General features: G+C 47.4%; 1 protein-coding gene and 1 long non-coding RNA gene across 9 annotated transcripts in view; one reads left to right on the forward strand and one right to left on the reverse strand.

Moving 5' to 3' along the window:
* Positions 1-4,766: 4,766 nt before the first annotated feature.
* On the reverse strand, positions 4,767-5,862 carry LOC112934022 (uncharacterized). The gene is made up of 2 exons (XR_011997874.1): positions 5,804-5,862; positions 4,767-4,884 (listed from the first exon to the last, which is right to left on the reverse strand). It is a non-coding gene; the product is annotated as an uncharacterized lncRNA (long non-coding RNA).
* Positions 5,863-5,915: 53 nt separating this feature from the next.
* The window catches only part of EFCAB6 (EF-hand calcium binding domain 6), a 243,750-nt gene continuing 227,811 nt past the window's right edge, over positions 5,916-21,854 (forward strand). For all 8 annotated transcript variants that reach the window (XR_011997867.1, XR_011997868.1, XR_011997869.1 and 5 more), the window contains exons 1-2: positions 5,916-6,095; positions 7,644-7,835. The gene's annotated coding sequence lies outside the window, so the exon portion shown is untranslated. The remainder of the gene's footprint in view (positions 6,096-7,643; positions 7,836-21,854) is intronic.

Below are 21,854 nucleotides of genomic sequence, written 5' to 3' on the forward strand. Positions count from 1 at the left end.
GCAGAGCAGTATCTGAAGAGATACTGGCTGAGAATTTGTCAAAGCTGATGAAAGACATTAAGACACAAATTCTAGATTTGCTACAAAACCCAAGCAGATAAAGACAGAAAACCACATGTAGGCACATCTTGACTTCTGGAGAAAAGAAAGAGTAACAATGACACAGAAGACTTTGCAGCAGAAATGATGGAAACCAGAATATAACTAAATGGTATCTTTAAGATGTTGAACAAAAATAATTGCAAACTTAGAGATCTACACTCAGAAAATGATCCTTCAAAAGTGAAGGTGAATAAACACATTTTCAGATAGATAAAAACTGAATTCATTCATTGCCAGCAGACCTACACTAAATACAATTTTTAGTGTCATTTCTGATGGAACCTGAAAGTATAAACAGCAACAACAAAAAATCAGTAGAAAAATGGAAAACTTCAACTCACAAACTTGACTGTATTAAAAAACCCAACAACTTCACTAAACAACTGCAGAAAACACATTATTTTCAAGTTCACATAGAATATTTACCAAAATTGATCACATAGTGAGCCATAAAGTCAGTGTCAAAAAATTTCAACACATTGAAATCTCACTTTTGTGTTCTTGGACCACAGTGGAATTAACCTGGAAACCAATAACAAAAATGTAGCTAGAAAATGCCGAAATGTTTGTAATTTAATATAGCTTTATACTACCATGGGTCAAAAGAGACATTGCAATGGAAATTCAAGCAAGATTTTGAATTGAATATTAATTGAAATCTATCATATCAGAATTTAGAAGATGCAGGTACAATCATGCTTATAGAGAATTTATAGCCTTAAACACATGTCCTAAAAAGAAGAAAGGGTAAAAAACAGTGACTTATATATATCATGATGCTAGGAAAAGGATAGCAGCAAATTAAATCCAAAAGAAAGAAAGAAGAAAAAAATAGGGAGCAAAACTCAATGATGTGATTTTATTTGAAAAGTCTAACCCATTGATAAACCAAAGAAAGACAAGGTATCCCTTTGGATCTGACTACAGTGACCAACTGTCCCAATCTGCCTGGACTGTTCCAGGTCTAGCACCGGACTGAAGGATTCATGTCCCAGGAATGCCCCCTATCCCTTGGTTGGTCACCCTAGATCCACAGACACTATACTAAAGGGACATTACAAACAATATTATGCCAATAGTTTGACAGTTAAGATGAAGTAGACAAAATATTTGGAAAACATAAGTTACCAAAATAGACACAAGAAGAAACTGAAAATCTGAGTAGTCTTGTAACATAGAACCTTGAACCAATTATTTAAAAACCTCCCACAAAGAAAACTGTAGGACAAAATGCCTTTACCAGTTAATTTCCCGAAATTTTCAGAGAAAAATAGGCAAACACAAATATCGCACAAACTTGGACAGAGCTGGGAAAGTAGAAGCACTCTCCAACTGATTCCGAGGCTAGTATAATCTTGTTATAAAATCTGATAAGAGGGACGCCTGTGTGGCTCAGAAGTTGAGCACCTGCCTTCCGCCCAGTGCATGATTCTGGGGTCTGGGGATCAAGTCCCACATCAGGCCCCCTGCATGGAGCCTGCTTCTCCCTCTGCCTGTGTCTCTGCCTCTCTCTTTCCATGTCTCTCATGAATAAATAAATAAAATATTTTTAAAAATCTGATAAGAACATTACAAAAAAGGGAAACTACTGGTCATTCTCTTTCATGAAAATGACCAAAGATTGGCAAACTTTTTTTTTTTAACATTTCTTATTTATTTATTCATGACAGAGAGAGGCAGAGACACTCTGCCTCCGTCATTCTTTGAGCACTTGCTCTATGATATAAGATATTCTAAACTCATCTCTACTTTCCTTGCTTTGGTCCTGAAATCCTCCATTTCTCCAGAAAATTCTGGTTCCTTTAAATGAAAAGATATTCAGAATCCAGGGTCTGGGCACTGGGGCTGCCCATTGTCACTGGGATGACACCCCAGGCCTCACAGTGGGCAGAGCTCCAGGGGATACATGCGTACCCACACATATACAGATATACATTTACATATACATTTATTTCTATAGCAACCTCTCCCTATATTGAAAACCATGAGGTCACACCAGTACTGCCAATCCTAATCCTGTACCTCAAGGTTCTTTCCAGCTTTCTTGCTGTTCATATTTGTAATTACCTTTTCAGACAATGAGACACTTGGCTTCTGTTATTCTTAGTATATTTATTTATTTGATTGGTCTCCCTGGTACAAGACCATCTCCCATCCCCAGTGCCCCACCGTGCCACGTGGATGCTCTCTTCACTCCACTTGGGTTACATCCCACTCTGGACTCCTATGGCTTCCCTTAACGTGGCAGATACTGTTTATCTCTGCCCCATCAGACTTTAGGACTTATTAGAGAGGGGACAGGAAAGAAGGGAAGAGGGAAGAAAGATGAGCTTTTCTTTTTTTAAAAAAAGTTTCCCATTTATTCACTTGAATAAACATTTCTACAATGAGGATCTTCAAATGGCCAATGAGCCCATGAAAAAGATGGCCAACAGCATTCCCTAATGACTTAGGGAAATGCAAATCAAAACCACAATGAAATACCACATCAAGGTACTAGGATGGCTGTGGTAATAATAAAGCCAAACCCTCAAACCGGAAAATAACAAGTGTTGGTGAGGATGTGGGGAAACTGGAACCGTCCTCACACATTGCTGGTGGGAATGTGAAATGCTGCAGTCACTATAGAAAAACTTTAGTGATTCCTCCAAGAGTAAAACTTAGAATTATCACATGACCTAGTGATATACACCCAAAAGATATATACTCCTAGATATGCAGCCACAAGAATTGAAAAGAGGGACTCAGACAGATACTTGTATGCCAGTGTTCACAGCAGCATTATTAGTTGTAGTGAAGACTAACCCAAGTGCCCATCAATAGACAAAGGGATAACATGTATTTTCCCTGTTTTTGTGTTTCCTGATCCTTTGACATCATGGGACTTGCAAACACTGTAGTGGGCATTGCTCCCAGGGTGAGCCACTTTCATAGGTAATAAAGGTCTTATTGAAACTACACAAAATAGCCTGCTGACCCTGCCTTGGCTCTCTCCCTTGGAAACCACAGTGAAGGCTCTGTCCACATTTTCTCCTCAGGGTGCAGGGCAGCGTGGGGAGGCTGGAGAGAATGAATGAACAAGATCACAGTGTACATATTCCCTCTGGCCTTAGAACCAAGAGGACGGGCAGCCCCGGTGGCACAGCGGTTTGGTGCCGCCTACAGCCTGGGGTGTGATCCTGGGGGCCCAGGATCGAGTCCCACATCAGGCTCCCTGCATGGATCCTGCTTCTCCCTCTGTCTCTGCCTCTCTCTCTCTGTGTCTATGAATAAATAAATAAAATCTTAAAAAAAAAAAAAAGAACCAAGAGGACTTGCTGAAGGACTAGATGTAGAGGAGGAGGCAATGATCATAGATGGATAATCACAAGGCTTCCTGGTTTGAGTGGCGCCACAGATTGTGTAACAGAGTGAGGGAGGTCAGAGGATCAAGCAAGGGCTGTGTGAATGGCTGAAGCCCGGGGAGTCTAATACACACCATGGAGGGACAGAGGCTGGCGATAAGCATAAGAGGACCACCTGGGTCAGAGCCAAAGGAACCGCAGGGTCCAAAGGCCATGCAAAGGGGAAAAATCAGTAGTGGAGACTGACAACTGAGTAGTTGGTGATTTAGGATGAAACCTTGGATTGTTTGGCTTCAGAGGAGTGATGAGAGCGTGTTTCAGGTAGAAGGGTGATCAACTGGCCTGAATGCTACTGAGAGGTCAAGGGAGGCAAAGTCAGATACAGATGAAATGTTCATGAACACTGAACAGGCCCCAGGGAGTAGATCGGGTAAGACTGAGCAAAGGTGAATGGTCACAAGAGAGAGCAAGCATAGACAACTCTATAGAGAAGTGGGGTAGAGGGGAGCAGAGAAATGGGGTGGAAACTAGAAGAAAAGATTTTTTTAAAAAAAGATTTTACTTACTTATTTATTTGAGAGAGCACAAGTGTGGGGGGCAGAAGAGAGGGACAAGCAGACTCTGCTCTGAGTGCAGAGCACGATGTGGGACTTGATCTCAGGACCCTAAGATCATGACCTGAGCCTAAGGCAGACACAACTGACTGAGCCACCCAGGCTCCCCTCTTTTTTTTTGTAAAGATGTGAGATTCTAGAGCATTTTTATGAGAGAAAGAGGTGGGGGGAGGAAGGAAGAGAGAGAGAGAGAAAGAGAGATGGAAGGAGACTCTTGGTCCTTACGGGAGAGAGGCAGTGACCTAAGTCGTTTTGATCTAAGGACCCAACTGTTCAGCCTCAGGTTCTATTTACACCCTTGATAAGTTCAGGGGACCCCGAAGAGCTTTGGTGTTTGCGAGTTCTCTCAATATTTGCCGTTATCGGAAAGCTAAACGGATAAACATTTTTAAGTATTTGTTTACAAATTCATTTATTTTTTTTTTAATTTTTATTTATTTATGACAGTCACAGAGAGAGAGAGAGAGAGAGAGAGAAGCAGAGACACAGGCAGAGGGAGAAGCAGGCTCCATGCACCGGGAGCCTGACATGGGATTCGATCCCGGGTCTCCAGGATCGCGCCCTGGGCCAAAGGCAGGCGCTAAACCGCTGCGCCACCCAGGGATCCCTACAAATTCATTTAAAATATTAATAAACCCATACCATATTAACATTTTCGAGAAAAATTATCACGCTTTCCAAAAACATTTAGTGAAGAAAGAGGCAGTTCTAGATTTTTGTAAATCTCTTTAATATCTGACTTGATAGAAGACGGCTGGATTCTCTGGTCTTCGTCTGCATTCAATCTGTGGCAGTGTCATGCATCCTGAAGCTTCTGGAAAACCCTAATGCACACACCCACGAGAAAATAAGAGTGAAAAGGCAAGGCACATCTTCATATTACTGTGAAAAGTCTTGTTTTAAAAGACCTGATTGATTTATTTGCAAGAGAGGGAGGGAGGGAGAAACAGACTCCCCGTTGTCCAGGGAGCCCAACCCGGGGCTCGATCGCAGGACTCTGGCATCATGACCTGAGCTCAGAGCAGAGACTTCACCGGCTGAGCCACCCAGGGGCCCCCTTGACACTAGTTTTGCCGATTCTGGTCCCCCCCCGGCCCCCAAGGGCCTCAGGACCCCCAGGGGCTCCCAGGGCACACTCTGGGGCGCACAGTGGCCGCGCTGGGCAACGAGGTCCCAGCGATGGCCAACGGGCGTGGGATTCGGGGCACAAGCGGAGGGCTGGCCTCCTTTGGGACGAGAGCGCAAGAGATGCGCGCCTCGGGAGCTGCGGAGCACAGGCCGCTGCAGCTGCGCGGGAGGTCGCGGAGGGCGAGCCCCTCGCATGGAGGGAAGAGCCGCTGCCCCTGCCCCGCGGTGTGCAGCCAGCGCCCCTGCGCGGCCCTGAAGGCGCAGGGGGATCCTCGGCAGCGCCGCCCCGGGCACGCCCCTGCGCACCGGGGAGCACGCAGCGCTTCTAACTCCTCCCCGGCCTCGGCTTCCCATCTGCAAAATGGGACTCATCAGGGCGACGGTCCCGGAGCGCGGGGTCCGAGGGGGGCTGCGCGCGCAGGGGGGAGGGGGGGCGGCCGGTCCCCCCCACCGCCCCCCGCGGCTCTCGGCCTCCCGCGGGCCCGTCGCAAGACCGCCAGCACGTGCTCCGCGCCGCACCCACGTGCCTCCCTCCCTCCCTCCCTCCCGACCCCAGGCCCCGCGCTTCGACGCCGGCCGGACCGCCAGCTAACGCGAAGGCCACGTCACACAAACCCGCTTCCATGACGCCGGTGGCCGGGACCCTCCGCGGGTTCCCGCGCCCGAGGCACAGGCTTCCGGCGGAAGTTCCTCCCGCGGGGGCGGAGCACCGGCCAAGCCAGCTTACCCAATCGGAGTCCCGCTTCTTGGAGGGTACGCGGAGCCGTTGTCCAATCAGCGAGTGTCGTCGTTGCTCGGGCAACAGCGTCCTAGAGACGGCGAGTGGGCTGGGCTCCTGTGGCCGCGCGGCCTGGGGGGCGCGCTGTGCGGCGGCCCCGCGAGGCGGAGGATCGACGAGGGGGCTCGGGTAAGGCGCCCGGCCTCGGCGCCCACACCGCGTGCTGGCCGAGGGCAGGCGGAGGGCCGGGGCGGGCGGCTCTGAGGGGCCCGCCGCCCCGCACGCGTGTCGGCCGCCGTGGTGGGCGCTGGCGCTCCTGCGGGCGGCGGGCGGCGGCGCGGGCCCCGCATGGGCTGACGTCGCCGTGGTCCCCGGGGGGCCCCACGAGAAGTGCTGGGGATGCCCTCGCCCTCTCGCGCCCCCACCTCATTGGTCTCAAGGATCGTGACCTCCCCCTGGCACAGGGGTCCTGCGCCCACGCGAGAGGGCACTGCCCGGACTCCCGCAGCTAGCGAGCTGCAGGGCCAGAAGGCACACCTGGCACTTGTGTCACGTGCTTAAAAAAAAAAAAAAAATATATATATATATAAAATCCCTGGTCATTCTAGAACATTCTGTGTACCCAGAGCACCATCATCCTGGTCTCCCTCAGAAAGTTTATCTGGAAAGCGCTTTCTGAAATGTGCTGTTGCGCAGAGCGTGCTGAAGATCATTGGCTGAAGCCTCCCCCTCCTCCCGCTCCCCTCCCTCTCCCCATCCTCCCCTCCCCCTCCTCCTTCCTCCCTCCTCCCTCTCCTCCTCCCCCTCCTCCCTTTCCATCGTCTTCCCCTTCTTCCCCTCCTCCCCCTCTCCCTCCTCCCCTTCATCCATCTCCCCCCTCCTTCTCCTCTTCCTCCTCCCCTCCTCCCCTTCTCCCCTTCCTCCTCCTCCTCCTCCTCCTCCTCCCCTTCCTCCCCTTCCTCCGTCTCCCCCTCCTCTGTCTCCCTTTCCTCTCTCCCTCCCCCTTTTCCCTCCCCTTCCTCTGCCCCTCTTTCCACTCCTCCCTCTCCTCCTCCTCCCCCTCCTCCTTCCTCCCTTTCCTTCCCTCCTAAAAATCATTGCCTGTCAGAATGCCTTGTCCTGGTTAAGAGGACTCTTACTTATTTCTCAAAAAAGAGATTTAGGGACGCCTGGGTGGCTCAACGGTTGAGCACCTGCCTTCGGCTCAGGGTGTGACCCTGGAGACCCGGGATCGAGTCCTGCTGTCGGGGTACCTGCATGGATCCTGCTTCTCCCTCTGCCTGTGTCTCTGCCTCTCTCTGTGTGTCTCATCAATTTTTTTTAAAGGCAATTTAATGATTCTTGAGTCCTATGTGCCTCTAAATGGGTGGACTTTCAGAAATACTGTAAATGAACTCGTCTCTCACATGCCATAGCCCCTTCGACTCTTTTATCTATTGTCTTTAATTCAACCAATGTTTCCTTGGCTAGGTTGGTTGGTTGTGGGGGGCGAGGTGTTGTGAAAGTGGAACAAGCATGGCCCCTTGGATTATCTGGGAACATTTGCCTCCCACTGGACCCTACTAGGAGCTTCTTGAGAGCCCCAGGGTTATTTTTGTTATTTGTACTTTCATTTTCCCTCCCCCTTCAATTTCGTGCTTGGCTCATGGGAGGTGCTTGCAGACATCTGTCAAGAAATGCTTACTTGAGACTTTAAATTTGCTCTTCAACTTTGGCCTTTCCCTGCCCTTTTTGCAGCCATCCACCTGTTCCCCGGTGCACAGAGATCTCTCCGGTGCTCTTGCTGTGACTCCTGCAGCTGACTGGCACATGGAGACAGAACCAGCTCCAGGAGGATGTTCAGTGGGCCGGTGCCTGCCCAGCGCAGGAAGCCACTGGGAGGCCACTGGCTGTTGACAAGACAGTTGCTCTAATACAGCTTCTTCACAGGTGTGTATCAGGAGTAAATGTTGGAGGGTAGCAGTTGCTGGGAGTCACTGTAGGTCTTCCTGGAGGCTCCTTCGCCTGCCAGGATTGTCAGATAAACTGTACAATGCACGCAAGAAACTGCAAGTGAGGCAAGAAGCTAACAGTTGCTCTCTTCCTTCAAATACACAAGCGAACTGACCTTTTTGTGAAGTGTGTTTAAATGTAGGCTTGCACCATCACAGAGATTGGATTCTTGTAACTTTTTTTTTTATCATTTTTTTTAGGATTTTATGTATTTATTCATGAGGGACACACAGAGACAGAGACACAGGCAGAAGGAGAAGCAGGCTCCCTGTGAGGAGCCTGATGTGGCACTCGATCCTGGACCCCGGGATCAGCTCCTGAGCCGAAGGCAGACGCTCAACCACCGAGCCACCCAGGCGTCCCTGATTCTTGTAACTTTTAAATATTAATTCAGCTTCAGTGAAATACTATCCAGGATCCACACCATTTGGGAGAGGAGCTCTGAAGGAAAGGGTTCTGTTTGAGAAAAGTCTAAACAGAACAATCAGTATGTTCAACTTCCAGTACTGAAGAGCTTTGTTTATACCTCTTGGTTTTGACCTTTTACTATCTCTTTTTTGATTCACTTTGTTTTGGTTGTTTTTCTTCTCTGCATCTATTTGTACTTTTATAACTTCTGCTTCTGCTGCTAGACCTACAGTGACCACTGCTATTCCTGGCTAGTACTTACCAAGCACTTACTGTGTTCCAGGCACAGCCTGGTGGGGCCTCATGTCCATGTCCAAGTTTAGTCCTCACCACCTCCTTCCAGAAGGGAACAGTTGCTTTTTTCATTTTGTCGATGAAGCAAAAGAGACTCAGAGAAGTGGAGGATCTTCCAAGCAGAGAGATGGTAGACTGTGCCTTCTACTCCAGGATTGCAGAACGTCTGTGTTCTTGACTAGTGCTTTGGCACTCAAGTATTTATATGCTTTCTAGTCCCCCAAGACTTCGAGATGACCTGTAAGAATATATGTAATACGGTAGGGCATATGGGTGGCTCATCTGCCTTTGGCTCAGGTTGTGATCCTGGGATTGAGTCCCACGGGGAGGGAGATGCTTCTCCCTCGGCCTATGTCTCTGCCTATCTCTCTGTGTCTCATGAATAAATAAATAAAATTTAAAAAACACGTAATATGGTAAAATAAACACATGGTAATCAAGCTCACGAAGACTACAAATAGAATAGAAAAGTAACATCAGGAGGAGAGAAAATACTCAGATTGTCCATAATTGTTAGTATAGTTGGGTTGCCAATTTAGTTGTGTGCTTCTTGTAAACTCAAGAAAAAAGAAAGGAGAGAGAGAGAAAATTGAATTTATTTTGTCCAGACAACTAAACCATCTTTTAAAAAATTATTTATTTACTTATTTGAAAGAGAAAGAGTGAGAGCAAGCAAGGAGATAGAGAGGGACAAGCAGACTCTGCTCTGAGTGCAGAGCACGATGTGGGACTTGATCTCATGACCCTGAGATCATGACCTGAGCCTATATCAAGAGTCAGAGCCGCCTGGCCGTCACCCAGGTGCCCCCCACCCCCCCGCACCGCCCTGCAAATCAAGCATTTTAATTCCTCTGGAAAACTAAAGCTTTTCTAAGGTCTTGAAAAGGTCTCGTGTAGGTCTTGATCACGAAGCCTGGGCAGGACTTGATTACTACCAAATGGCTACGGTGTACACTCTGTGTCCTCACAGTTAGGGAGAGGAGGTGAACTACTACATTTGTGTGTGATGAAAGAACTTTGCATGGTTAATGGTTTTCAGTAACACCTTCTGAATTTTATTTTTCCCCTAGGACTTTGTAAATACTGTTGTCCTGTACCCTGGGTCAGTTCTAGTAATTTGTTTGCTTATTTACTTAACAGTTATTTATTGAGCCCCTGCTATATGCCAGGACCTGTTTAGACATCAAGGATACCGCAGTGAGGGTCATGTCACTGTCCTGATATTCTTGATGCCTCTGCCCTGTCACTTTCTTCAGCTTGGGTTTTTTCTGGGCCAATTTCAGTTTTTCCCTCCTTTGTGGTTTTATAAAACCCTGAGAGGACACTCACCACTTACGCCGTAACTGTCTGCATGTTTCTGTGCCTCTGATCCATGTTCTGTGTGTTCCCAGGACATAAATATAATAGCAGCTACCAAATAGTGGCCACAACCTACTATGTGTCCTGTGATTTAGATACGTTATCCCGGACTCTTCTGCAGCCTGAAGAGCACTGGCACTTAACCATTTTTTGTTCCCTTGACCTTTGAAAAGCTGGTGAAAGCAATATATCCTCTCTCTAGAAAAATCTCACAACACTTTTGCATTTGATCTCAGAGGGTTTGGGATGCCTGGGTGGCACAGTCAGTTAAGTGTCTGCCTTTGGCTCAGGTCATGATCCTGAGGTCCTGAGATTGAGCCCCACATCGGGCTCCCTGCTCAGTGGGGGGTCTGCTTCCCCCTCTCCCTCTGCCTGCTTGCACTCTCTTGCAAATCAATCAATCAATCAATCAATCTTTAAACAAAAATAATCTCAGAGGGTTGAAGATATCCAGAAGCACGCACGTGAACCCTAAATTCCAGGTTAAGAATACTTGTTTTAAAGAGAGATGTTGTTTCCATTTTGCAAATGAGGAAACTGGGTCGGGGGAGGCTAATTAACTTGGGAGCTGGATGGGAGATAGTGGAACCAATTGGACCCCACGTCTTCTTAACTTTAAACTCTTTGTTTTTTCCATTGTCCAAAGTGTAGATGCTCAGTAAATGACTGAGTGAGTGTATGGAAGGCTAAAAAGAGAACTTTATAGGGGATGTGTCCCAAAATATGATAAAACATCCATATGATATCAGATTAGACAAGCAGAAAGATTTTTCTCAAGTATTCGGGTTTAGCTGCCAAAATCTTTTGTGTTGCTTGCAACTTTTTCCAAGTGACAATCTCTCCCCTCCTACCCCATGATACCAGTTCCAACAATTTTTGCTTCTGATGCCATTTCTGTTTGGCTGCACACATTTCTTACTCTTGTGTTGAATTATGTTTTCTCTGGATGCCAAGGCAGATGGATGGCACTTTTGTTATGATTCTGATATAAATAGCATCTGTTAAAAACTGGACATTAATACTTATCTGGCAAATAAGCAAATGTATCAGTGAAATAGCCCTCTAATTGTGTTTGCCTGTGGCTAAGAAGTGTATTTGATGGTTTCTGACTTGGTGCTTGTGTAGGGGCATTGGATTCATAAGCCTTCTTAATTTCTACCTCACCAAGTTCTGAAGTAATTTTTAAAAAGATTTTATTTTTAGTAATCTCTGTGCCCAGCATGGGGCTCAAACCCACAGCCCCAAGACGAAGAGTCGCATGCTCCACCCACAGAGCCAGCCAGGCACCCTGAAGTCATTAATTAATGTCTCCAAATACAGAGAATTCTAAACTGCGGTGGCGTGAAGCCAGTGATGACCTATAGAACTCATCAGAGTGCCACACTTATGCCCAGGGCACTGCTTAGCTTCCAGAATCAAGATTAAGATTAGGGATCCCTGGGTGGTGCAGTGGTTTGGCGCCTGCCTTTGGCCCAGGGCGCGATCCTGGAGACCTGGGATCGAATTCCACGTCGGGCTCCCGGTGCGTGGAGCCTGCTTCTCCCTCTGCCTGTGTATCTGCGCCTCTCTCTCTCTCTGTGACTATCATAAATAAATAAAAAAATTAAAAAAAAAAAAGAGTAAGATTAGCCCAGTCTTCTTGCCCTCGCAGTGTTAGGTGTTGTCCATTGTGGTCCATTGAGTACCTGGCTGTGGGGTAGGCACCGGGTGTGAAGAGCAGCCCATCCCTTCACTGGAGGGGCTCACCAATCAGCAAGGGCCACAGCTAAAGAGCCAACGGAAAGGTCTGGAAGCAGAGAGTCAGAGTGAACATAGAAGTAGGGCTAGAGCGATGGCCTGGGAGGCACCCATACTTTTACTTTATGCTTTTTGTCCCACCTAGCCCCACAGCAAAGGACTGGGATTATAGTATTTTTGACCTTTTTGTCCTTTTCTTTATTAAATAAAACTACTGGCAGAACAAAATGATGAGACCAAATTATCTGTAAAAGCATGATTAGTTTCCGTTAAGAAGACAGGAAGGAAGGCCTCACGAAGGAGGGGCTGTGCCCTCCATCTTGACCAGTGAATTGCAGTGTGCAGGCAGGGGAGCTGGGGGGAATCCTTGCAAAAGCATGAACCAAGCTCAGAGGTGAGGAAGGACACGGCCCCCATGGAGGGCTGTGTGAAAAGGCAGCCCTCGTGGAGCACTGGCATCTGGTGGTCGCTCAGGGAGGGGGCAGGTCACTAATGTTGGGAATGAATGATCTTTCCCCCCACAATTAGGGTTTTGACTACTCTGGATACCCTGGAGAAGTATTGCATTTTTTTTTCTTTTTTAAACTTAAATGATTTTCGACTCACAATGTTGCAGAATTGGTACAGAAAGTTCCTCTGTGCCCCCAGTCTCCCCCTCGTCCCCACGATAACATTTTACAGAATAATCATAGTACAACGATCAAAATCAGGATGACGCCATCAGGACAGCACTCGTCACTAAAGCACAGACTGGATTCAAGTCTCACTAGTTTGACATGCACTCTTTTTTTTTTCCTCTCGGCACATCGTTCTGTGAGATTCTAACACATGTAGAGTTCTGCACGGCATGTTTTTAAGCCAGGGAGTAACACAACTATATCTGCGTGTTAGAAAGATAAATCGTGGGAACGGGGGAAGATGGGTTACAGGGAGAAGGTGGGACCCAGAAGCAATGTGTGGGGCTCTTCCTGGAATCCAGATGAGTGAGAGTGAATGCAGCTGTGATGTTAAGGGTGGAGAGGAACAAGGAATAGATAGACGAGTGTTTTGCAAGTAAATTGACAGTCTTTGCTAATTGGTCAGAGAGCTGGAGGCCAGAATCAAAGACAGGGATTCCTGCCTTGATTTACCAAGGTTCGAGAGTGGAAGCAAGTTCATTCTTTTGCTCAGTGAGTTTGAATACCCATGACTGCTAGCCCCTGGCCTGGGATCGGGAGGTATACTGATGACATAAATTAACTTGGCCCTTGCTTCTTTGGAATGTCAGTTCTATGGAGACAGGCATTAACTGTATTATCCTCATACAGATAAGTCATTTCAAACTGGGCGAAGGGCTACAAAGGACCACAGAGGTCATTGTGGAAGTGTGTAATGGGGGCGTGGCCTAATGTGGGGGTACCAAAGAAGGCTCCCTGAGGAAGTGTTATTTGAACTGACATCTGTGGCATTGGTTTTGGGCGGGAGCAACAGCAGCAGCATCCCCTGGGAACTTTCTAGGGAGGCGAGTTCTCAGGCCCCACCCTTCCCAAGATCTAGATCTAGGATTGGGATCTGGAGCTGGAGCCCAGCCATCTGTTCCTAACCAGCCCTCTGGGTGGTTCTGATGGATGCTCAAACCCACTGATCTTGGCAAGGAGGAAGAGTGCAATTAGGCAGACCTGAGACAAGGATGAGTGGCCTGGAGGGGGGCGCTACCACCCTCGAAAACAGAGCTTCGGTGTAGGAAGACCTTGTCCGAGGGCCAGCCAACGGTCACTGTGGCTAAGGCTCAGGGAACTGGAAACACATGTTTCCACAATCAACAGCACCAAATCCTTCAGTACCAAGGCCAGGGGAAGGGGTACGACAGACAGAGAAGTAGGCAAGGGTTGTCCTGCATGGCCTTGTGATACCATGAAGGACTTTGTAGGGTTACGTGTGTGATTGTGGGGTGTGTGTGTGTGTGTGTGTGATCTACACATGGGCAGATGAGTGGTGCTCATATTGTGTTGACATAAGATCACTCCCCTGGGAAACCAACAGTTTAGTATGAATTCATTTAGAGGACCTGCCTGAGGCTTTTTTTTTTTTTTTTTAGATTTTATTTTATTTATTTGACAGAGAGAGGGAGTGTGGGAGAGAGCACCAAGCAGGGGTAGCATCAGAGGGAGAGGGGGAGGGAGAAGCAGGCTCCCTGCTGAGCAGGGAGCCCGATGCGGGGCTCGGTCCCAGGACCCTGGGTCTATGACCCAAGCTGAAGGTAGACGCTTCCCCGACTGAGCCACCCAGGTGCCCCTGTCTCAGGTTTTTGACACAATTCTCTAGTAAATTGCAAAATCAGCTGATTATTTTGCAGACCCAGAGACTCCATTCTTTTTTTTTTTTTTTCCAGAGACTCCATTCTTGCAGCTTGGTAAGGTAAATAAGAAAATCTGCCTGCCAATCTGTGCTAACTCATTGCTCTCTTATTTTCCAAAATCCACAAATTCAGGAGTCGTTAATTTTGAAGGAAATGAAACAAAATAGCACCAAAACACACGTTCCCACAATCAACAGTACCAAATCCTGCAGTACCAAGGCCAGGTGAGCCACTTCACGTCCCTGACCGCTCGTGTCAGCCGGCGGGGCAGAAGGTGGCCAGTTCGCCGTACTGTGTTGGATGTAAGGCCTCCCTGGAGAGAAAGTGCTTTCTTACAAGCTGATGATGATAGTATCATTTCCGTCTGGTTTGTATCATTTGTGCAGCAAGCACATGCTAAATGCTGATTTTTGGGGCCAAAATTGTCTAAGAACTTACATATTTATATCAGCAAGTGTCTATACATCTTACAGTTGAGTGTTCTTAGTTCAGGGCTCAACGTGACTACAAATACTCCACAAGTCTGGGGACATCAGCAAACTGCTTCACCACGGGGCCAGCGGTGCAGGTTTTCCCTGTGGCCACACGCTCAGCTCCCCCGATAGGTGGCAGCAGCAGCAAAACTTTCCCTTGCTGAACTCAGGCGGGCAACCATGGCGACTTTGCCTTGCCAGCATCCTAGGACTAGCTTGGGCCTGGCTGCACTATAAATAGGATGTGTTAACCGCTCCTTGTCTGCTCACAGGAGCCGAGGGAGGGAGCGGAATGGTTTCCAGCTCGTCCGTTTCAAAAGGCTGCCAGGGAAACAGTTTTTGAGTTGGGAACAGCTGTCTGACAGCCAACGGGCGGTCAGTTTTCCTGACACCACTTGTTTGTCTGCTGCCTGTTGCCGTATCTGTCATCGAGTTAGGTGTGGGGGTGAGTCTGAGCATGGTCCCTAGGTAGTGGATTTTCTGAGACACTTTCGGAAATTAGATTTTTGTGTCCGTGATTGAGAAGGCACATTACAAACAAAATGGTGTCAGCTTTTTCTTTAGGATTTGTGTTCCCGCTGATAGAAGTTATCACAAAACCACAACACTCGGCTCAGTTAAACTTAACGTTCGCTATTTTTCGGACTGCCAAAATCAGATGTGGCCCCTGCCGTCATGATGTTAATCGTCTAACGGGGAAGACAGGCACGGGACAGTCAGAAGGGTCTTGGGTGTTAATTGAAGAGACCTTTCTGATGCTGGTCACCAGTTCTCCGGAGGGACCAAGAGTGAGAAATCAGGAGTGATGCTGAAACTTCTGCATTGGGTGGCGAGAAGGTGGGAGATGACCCTAAACGGGATCCAGGTGACCCTAAACTTTGGGGCTGGGGGTTCAGAGGTGTAAAAGCCCCATTTTATTTCACGGAGCCTATAATCCAGGTTGTCGTTTCCCAAATGCGAGTGTGACTCCCAGCCGTAGGGAGAGCAGTGTCGGGAAGGGCCAGCTGTGATGAGAGGCTACAGAGGAGCACGTAGACAGGGTGATCTAGGAGACCTCGCCGAGGAGGTGATGGTCACACCCCAATCTGTAGGTACCTGGAGTTTACTGGGTGGCGAGAGGGACCCCCACGCCGTGGGAGGCCAGAAGGGGAGAGTGACGAGGCAGGAACTAGGCCACGGGCTGGCTGGGCGGCCCGGTAGGCATGTTTTTTCTAACATGCTGCGAGATGCTTATTAAAGATCTTTTAAAATAGAAAAGATCCCTGTCCCCCCCCCCCCACCGTCTCCATGTCACATAGCCACTTTTGTCCCTTTTGTGGCCCCTGTCCTCCCGTGAAAACAGGAGGGAGGGCATTTCTGTCATTGTGTTCCTAGGATCTACCCATTGTACCTGTTCTCTTAACATCATCCTGAACACATTTTTACTTTTCAACATATTTATAATCATTATTTATACTACTCTGTTAAAGCATATTAATGTTGAGATGTTTGTGTTGTATTTTGAATTTGATTTCTGAGTTTGTGTGGGTGTGTCTTGTAGTGTGTGTGTGATGGGGGGTAGGCTTGGAATGTATGCTGCAAGAGGTGGTATTCGTTAAAGTGAGGTTCAGGAGGAAGGTGAGAACCCGTGTGTGGGGATGTGGGGAGCGCGTGAGTAGGGGAGACCCTTGGTGGAGGAAGCCTGTGGCTCAGACACGTGGGGCTGCAGGCCCTGGAGGCAGGTCACTTTATAACCACAGATTTTTCTGCTAAATTGAATTCAGTTGACTGGCTAAATTGTTTTTTACGATACCCTATCATTTGGAATATATTTGTAAATCAGCTTGCATTCTTACAATCCCTATGTTTAGAACAGTAGACGAGGGGTTGCCAGCCGAGTCTAGGATATTGAGGGGACTGTGAGGCTGGGATCTGGGAGGGGGCACAAACCCCAGAATCCTAATAGTTGATTAGATTGTTATGTAGATGACTTGCTTTTGCTTTTCTACATGTTCTTTTGAGTAGGTTGCAGAATTGTTAGACTGTTTGGCAAACACAAGGTATCCCTTGAGTATGAGCAAGTTTTCTTATTGTTCTATCAATATATGCAGACCTCATTGTGCTCATCTATGTGTTTATGTGAGAAGGCACACAAGTCATTCGTGCACCCATGCAAGTGTGCATGCACGCGCGCGCACACACACACACACACACACCCCTGGCACAGCTGGCAAAAAGCCTCGCATTAAATTCAGGAGAGTTCAAGTCTGGGGCCTCATGAGTGAATTTGGCTTTTCTCTCTGGTTTAATTTCTCTACCTCTAAAAATATGGATAATGGTATCTGATTGACAGGGTTGTCACAGGATTGATGATGAACTGATGGTCAGCAAAATAGGCACTCAATTACTGCTAGGCGCATCTTCTAGAATTGCTTCAGTGTAACACTTGTGGTCTTTTATTTCATTTTGATATTATGCAGGGAACTTTACAGAGCCTCCTTCAAAGACTATATACTCATACATCAACTTTAGGGTCTCCTAAAGCAGTGGTCTCAGCTGGTTAACACACAAATGGCTGGGTCCCCACCTTCAGAGTTTCTTGTTGGCCTGGGGCAGGGCCTGATAAAATGCATTTTTTAAAAGATTTTATTTATTTATTAATGAGAGACAGAGAGAGAGAGAGAGGCAGAGACACAGGCAGAGGAAGAAGCAGGCTCCATGCACGGAGCCTGATGTGTTAAGGGAACCAACCCCTTCAGTGATGGGGTTGATCCCAGGTCTCCAGGATCAGGCCCTGGGCTGAAGGTGGCACTAAACTGCTGAGTGCCCAGGCTGCCCTAAAATGCATTTCTAAGAAGGTTCTAGGTGATGCTGGTACTACTGGTTGGGGGACTACCATATTTTGAGAACCACTCTTTTAAAAAAATTATTTATTTATTCATGAGAGACTGAGAGAGAGAGAGAGAGGCAGAGACATAGAGGGAGAAGCTGGCTCCCTGTGAAAAGCCCGATGTGGACTCAATCCCAGGACCTTGGGATCATGACCTGAGCTGAAGGCAGACGCTCAACCACTGAGCCACCCAGGTGCTCTGAGAACCACTCTTTTAAAGCTACTTTTCAAAAAAAAAAAAAAAAAAAAAAGAAAGAAAGTTACTGTACCTATCTGTGTGTCTTCTTCAATAGCCTTTTAAAACTAATTTTTAAAGGTGGAAAGGAAATGTGTTTTCAAATAATACTATTTGTGACAATAAAAATCCATGTTATTTCTGCATGAGGTGTCTACAGACAGACTAGCTCTTCTCCTCCTTGGGGTGAACTGAAGATGGCATCTCTCAGGAAAAGTCCTGAACCCCAGAGAGAGAGAGTGATTTAGGTCACATTCTCAGCCACTTGAGGACAGGAGGTCACTGCATTTCTACCTGCTGCGTCAGCATTGTTGTTCACACAGTGGGGATACCCTTTCCTGTACTTGAAGAGCATGTTGCATTTTTCCAAAAATCCTGAGTTAGACGGTGAGCTGCTGCCAGTCGGGCGGTTCATACTTCTCCTTCCATCCCTCCACCCTCACCCATGTGTGGCTGGCTGTATTTGCTGAAGAATGAGTGAATCGCTGAGAGGATAGTTGCTTGGAAGATGTCCATACCGTGAATGTTCAGGTCGAGTACCAAATAGGCTCTCTATTGTCAGAACTACCTGGATCTGGCTCTCTGGAATATTCACATTGTAAGTGAAGTCTCACTGGCTTTTATGATCCTGCAATCGGTAGAAATTAGAACTGGAGAAGACCCAACAGGTCATCCAGACCATTCTCCTGCTGGAAGAGGATTATTCCCTGCAGTGTGCTCAGTAGCATTAGGAAGAATTACTTTTCATATGATTATTATTTTTTTTCATGCTGTCTTCAACTAAGTGTTTCTTGAATTGAATCACTTTGTATTCAAGTAATAAAATGCACAACAGGCAGTACATTTCTGGGTGATTATCTCACTCCTCAGGTGGTGTAATAAGGCATGAGGCCAAAGCCCTGGCATGCCTTATTGTTATTAGGAAGGGAATTTATGAATAAAATAAAGCAAGTGGTTATTTGCATCAGCAATAACCACAACCAGGAATGCAGTTCCAGCAGGTCCTCCCTACGTGCTTGCAGAGCGGGTTGAGGCAGGGGACAGCGCTCCTAACCAGCCAGGCAGCTTGGGGAGCCAGAGATGTGCCACCTCGTGCAAGGAGCATGTTAGGAGTTCTGTAAAGAGCACCAGGAAGGCCTTGGTCACGGTGACCATCTGAACTTGATGCCTGGGACGAGCTCTCCTCCCGGACCCGGCTCTGCTCAGCAGCTGCACAATCCCGGGCACCTTGCTGGCCTGTTCCGCGTGTCAGCCTCCTCCCCGGAGAAATGGGAAGCGCAGTAAGTGGTTGGACATGAGGAGGCTTCAGTGATGGGGTTTCATAAATCTTAAGCACATTTCCTGGCTCATAGTTAGTCGCCGGTAGATGCTCATTGAATTAGAGTCATTTTTTTCCTTCTTCAAATTCTTCATGAGATTGATTGAGTTTCTGGTCTCTTCACTTCTTCGGTCCCTTTCAATTATTTCAGTTATACTGAGAATTGCCATCATTCTCAGGGCTCATTTCTGAGCAGGTGCTCTGAATGGCACAGTGGCATCCCTTTTCCAGCACACATTTGCCCCTTCCTGTATCACACCCACATTTCAAAACCTTGCCTCCGGGTGGATCCAGCACTCTGCCCCCCCAGGCCTGGCTCTCGAGCTGATGCCCATGGACCTCAGATGTGCTCTTACAGCTCCCTGCTCGCCGTTCTACTTCTCCCACCTTCCCCTGGCCGTCTCTTCTAGACGACTTTTCATGTCCTCTCTCAATCCTGGACGCCTCTTCTGTTCTCGCTTGCCGCTGATGGCCAGATTCCTATTTCCCAGAGGAAACAGGCCCAAGCCCCCGGGAACCATCCCACCCAGTCATCACCACATCTGTGTCCACTGCCTTCTCCTCCATCAGGAGCCATGAACCGACGGTGCTCCTAAAAAGGGCTCGTCCATGAGCTGGGATCCTGTCTCACTGGTGAAGCCGGGGGACTGGGCAACCTCTCCTTTCCGTCCTGCCCGTACTGTGCCTCCTGCTGGATTGCTACCTGGAGTATTCACACGTGCTCCCCATTGTCCTGGAGCCCTATCCCGCCCCAGTTATCACAGATTCTTGTCCTCTGAGTTTACATGCGAAATTGCCTGCTTCCACCAGTGTGGCGCCTCTTAGGGTTCCCAGGACCACCTGCGTGGCTTAATCCAGAGCTATTCTTGGTCCTTACCTTCCATGCTGATCACTGTAGCGTCGGACACACACCATCTCTCCATTTTGAAACATGTTCCTCACTTGGTTTCCAGGACACTCCAGTCTCCTCCTCATTTGCTCCTTTCTCACTGGCTGCTCTTTGTCATCTTTTGCTAGTTCCTCTCCATCTCCCAGAACTCTGAGTGTTGGAGCACCCAGAGCTCAGCTCTGGCACATGTTCTCTTTTCACACCTTCTTGCGCCTTACATGTCCATTGTGTGCTGACAGTCCCCACACTTGTATCTTCAGCCCCGGTCTCTTCCCAGAACTCAGGCTCGTATATCCAGCTGCCTATTCAGTATCTCCCCTGGGAGATCTAACAGGCATCTCTGACTTAACATGCGCAGAGTGGAACTCCTGATCTTCCCCTCCAAACCTATCCTGAGGGGGTCTCCCCTCTCAGTTAATGACTACCACTTCTCCCACAAGCCAGATCAAACCTGTAAGAGAATACAATTGACCCTGCCTTCAGAACATACTTAGAATCTCACATTTCCCAACACTTGCACCGAAACCACCTCCATCCAGGCCACCATCTTCTCTTGCATGCATTATTTCAGTGGACTTATAGTTGGTGCCTCCGTTTCCTTCCCTGCCTCTCTAAGTCCATTCTTGATGTATGGCCAGAGGGATCCTTTAAATGCAAAGGCCAGATCATAACCCTGTACTTAATTAGCCCTCTTCTCTGTATATGGCTTCACATATAACTCTCGGAGTGAGCCCATCACCGGAGCCTACCCAGCTTTCCTCTGTCTGGCCTTCTTTTGCCTTTTTGTCCTCTTAATGCATCCTTCCCTTTCTGGCCTCTGTCCTACCTGTGCTCGGTGTCATCTGTTCTCCTCTGCTCTGTGTATTTTCATAGTACTTTTTAACTTGTATCATTTCCTTAATTATTGTTTGTCTTCCAGTCCTAGGATAAAAGGCCCATGAGGTCCATGATTTTGCCAGTTTGTTCATTGACCCCTAAACCTCTAGAAGGAAGCTCAATAAATGTATTTTGACTGTATGGACACATACTAAGCCATATTCTTCTGGAAATTTACCCATGCTATGATTCTAGGTTTCAGATAAATTTATCTACTTGATGAAAGATGCATGTGGGACTCTGCTGTCAGATGCGCATGGCTTCAGCCCTGGTATGGCCCCTGCTCACAGGGACCTGTGCATATGAGACAAATCTAGACCCATACCATGCCAGGGTGTCAGGGACTGCCCAAAGAGAGGTAGACCAGAGCACCATCCAGTGTGTATTTCTTACACATTTAAAAAAAATTCTGATTCATTTCTTTAACTCTGTAAACTTGAGATTCTTAAAGTCTAGCACTTTAGTGCTATTGTCAACTGATTCTTTATAGTGAAATAGTGCCACACACATCCTATCTATTTTTGAATATTAAATAATTATGTACTTGCATTTAAATGTGAAGTCCTGTAGGGAAAACCTCCTTTTCTTCTTTTTCTTTTTCCTTTTCCTTTTCTTTTTCTTTCCTGAGAAGGTTTGCAAAGTTGGGAACCTCAGACAAGTGAGGCTGTAAAGCTTTCCTGTGGCACTAGAGCTGGTGCTTTTTATTTCCTTTTCTTACTTAATTGCTCAGCTAGAACCTTCAGTACAATGTTTTTTTTTTTTTAATTTTTATTTATTTATGATAGTCACAGAGAGAGAGAGAGAGAGAGAGAGAGAGAGAGAGAGGCAGAGACACAGGCAGAGGGAGAAGGCAGGCTCCATGCACCGGGAACCTGATGTGGGATTCGATCCGGGGTCTTCAGGATCGCGCCCTGGGCCAAAGGCCGGCGCCAAACCGCTGCGCCACCCAGGGATCCCTACAATGTTGAATAGAATGGTGAGAGAATATATCCTTGCCTTTTTTTCTGATTTTAGGGGGAAGTCTTTCAGCCTTTGTTCTTTTACCATTCTGTATGATATTTGCTATTGGTTTTTCATTGATGCCCTCCATTGGGTCACGGAAGTTCCATTCTATTCCTAGCATATTGAGTGTGTTTATCATGAAAGGGTATAAGGTTTTG

This window comes from Vulpes vulpes, chromosome 16 (assembly GCF_048418805.1).
Source record: "Vulpes vulpes isolate BD-2025 chromosome 16, VulVul3, whole genome shotgun sequence".
NCBI classification, from domain to species: domain Eukaryota; kingdom Metazoa; phylum Chordata; class Mammalia; order Carnivora; family Canidae; genus Vulpes; species Vulpes vulpes.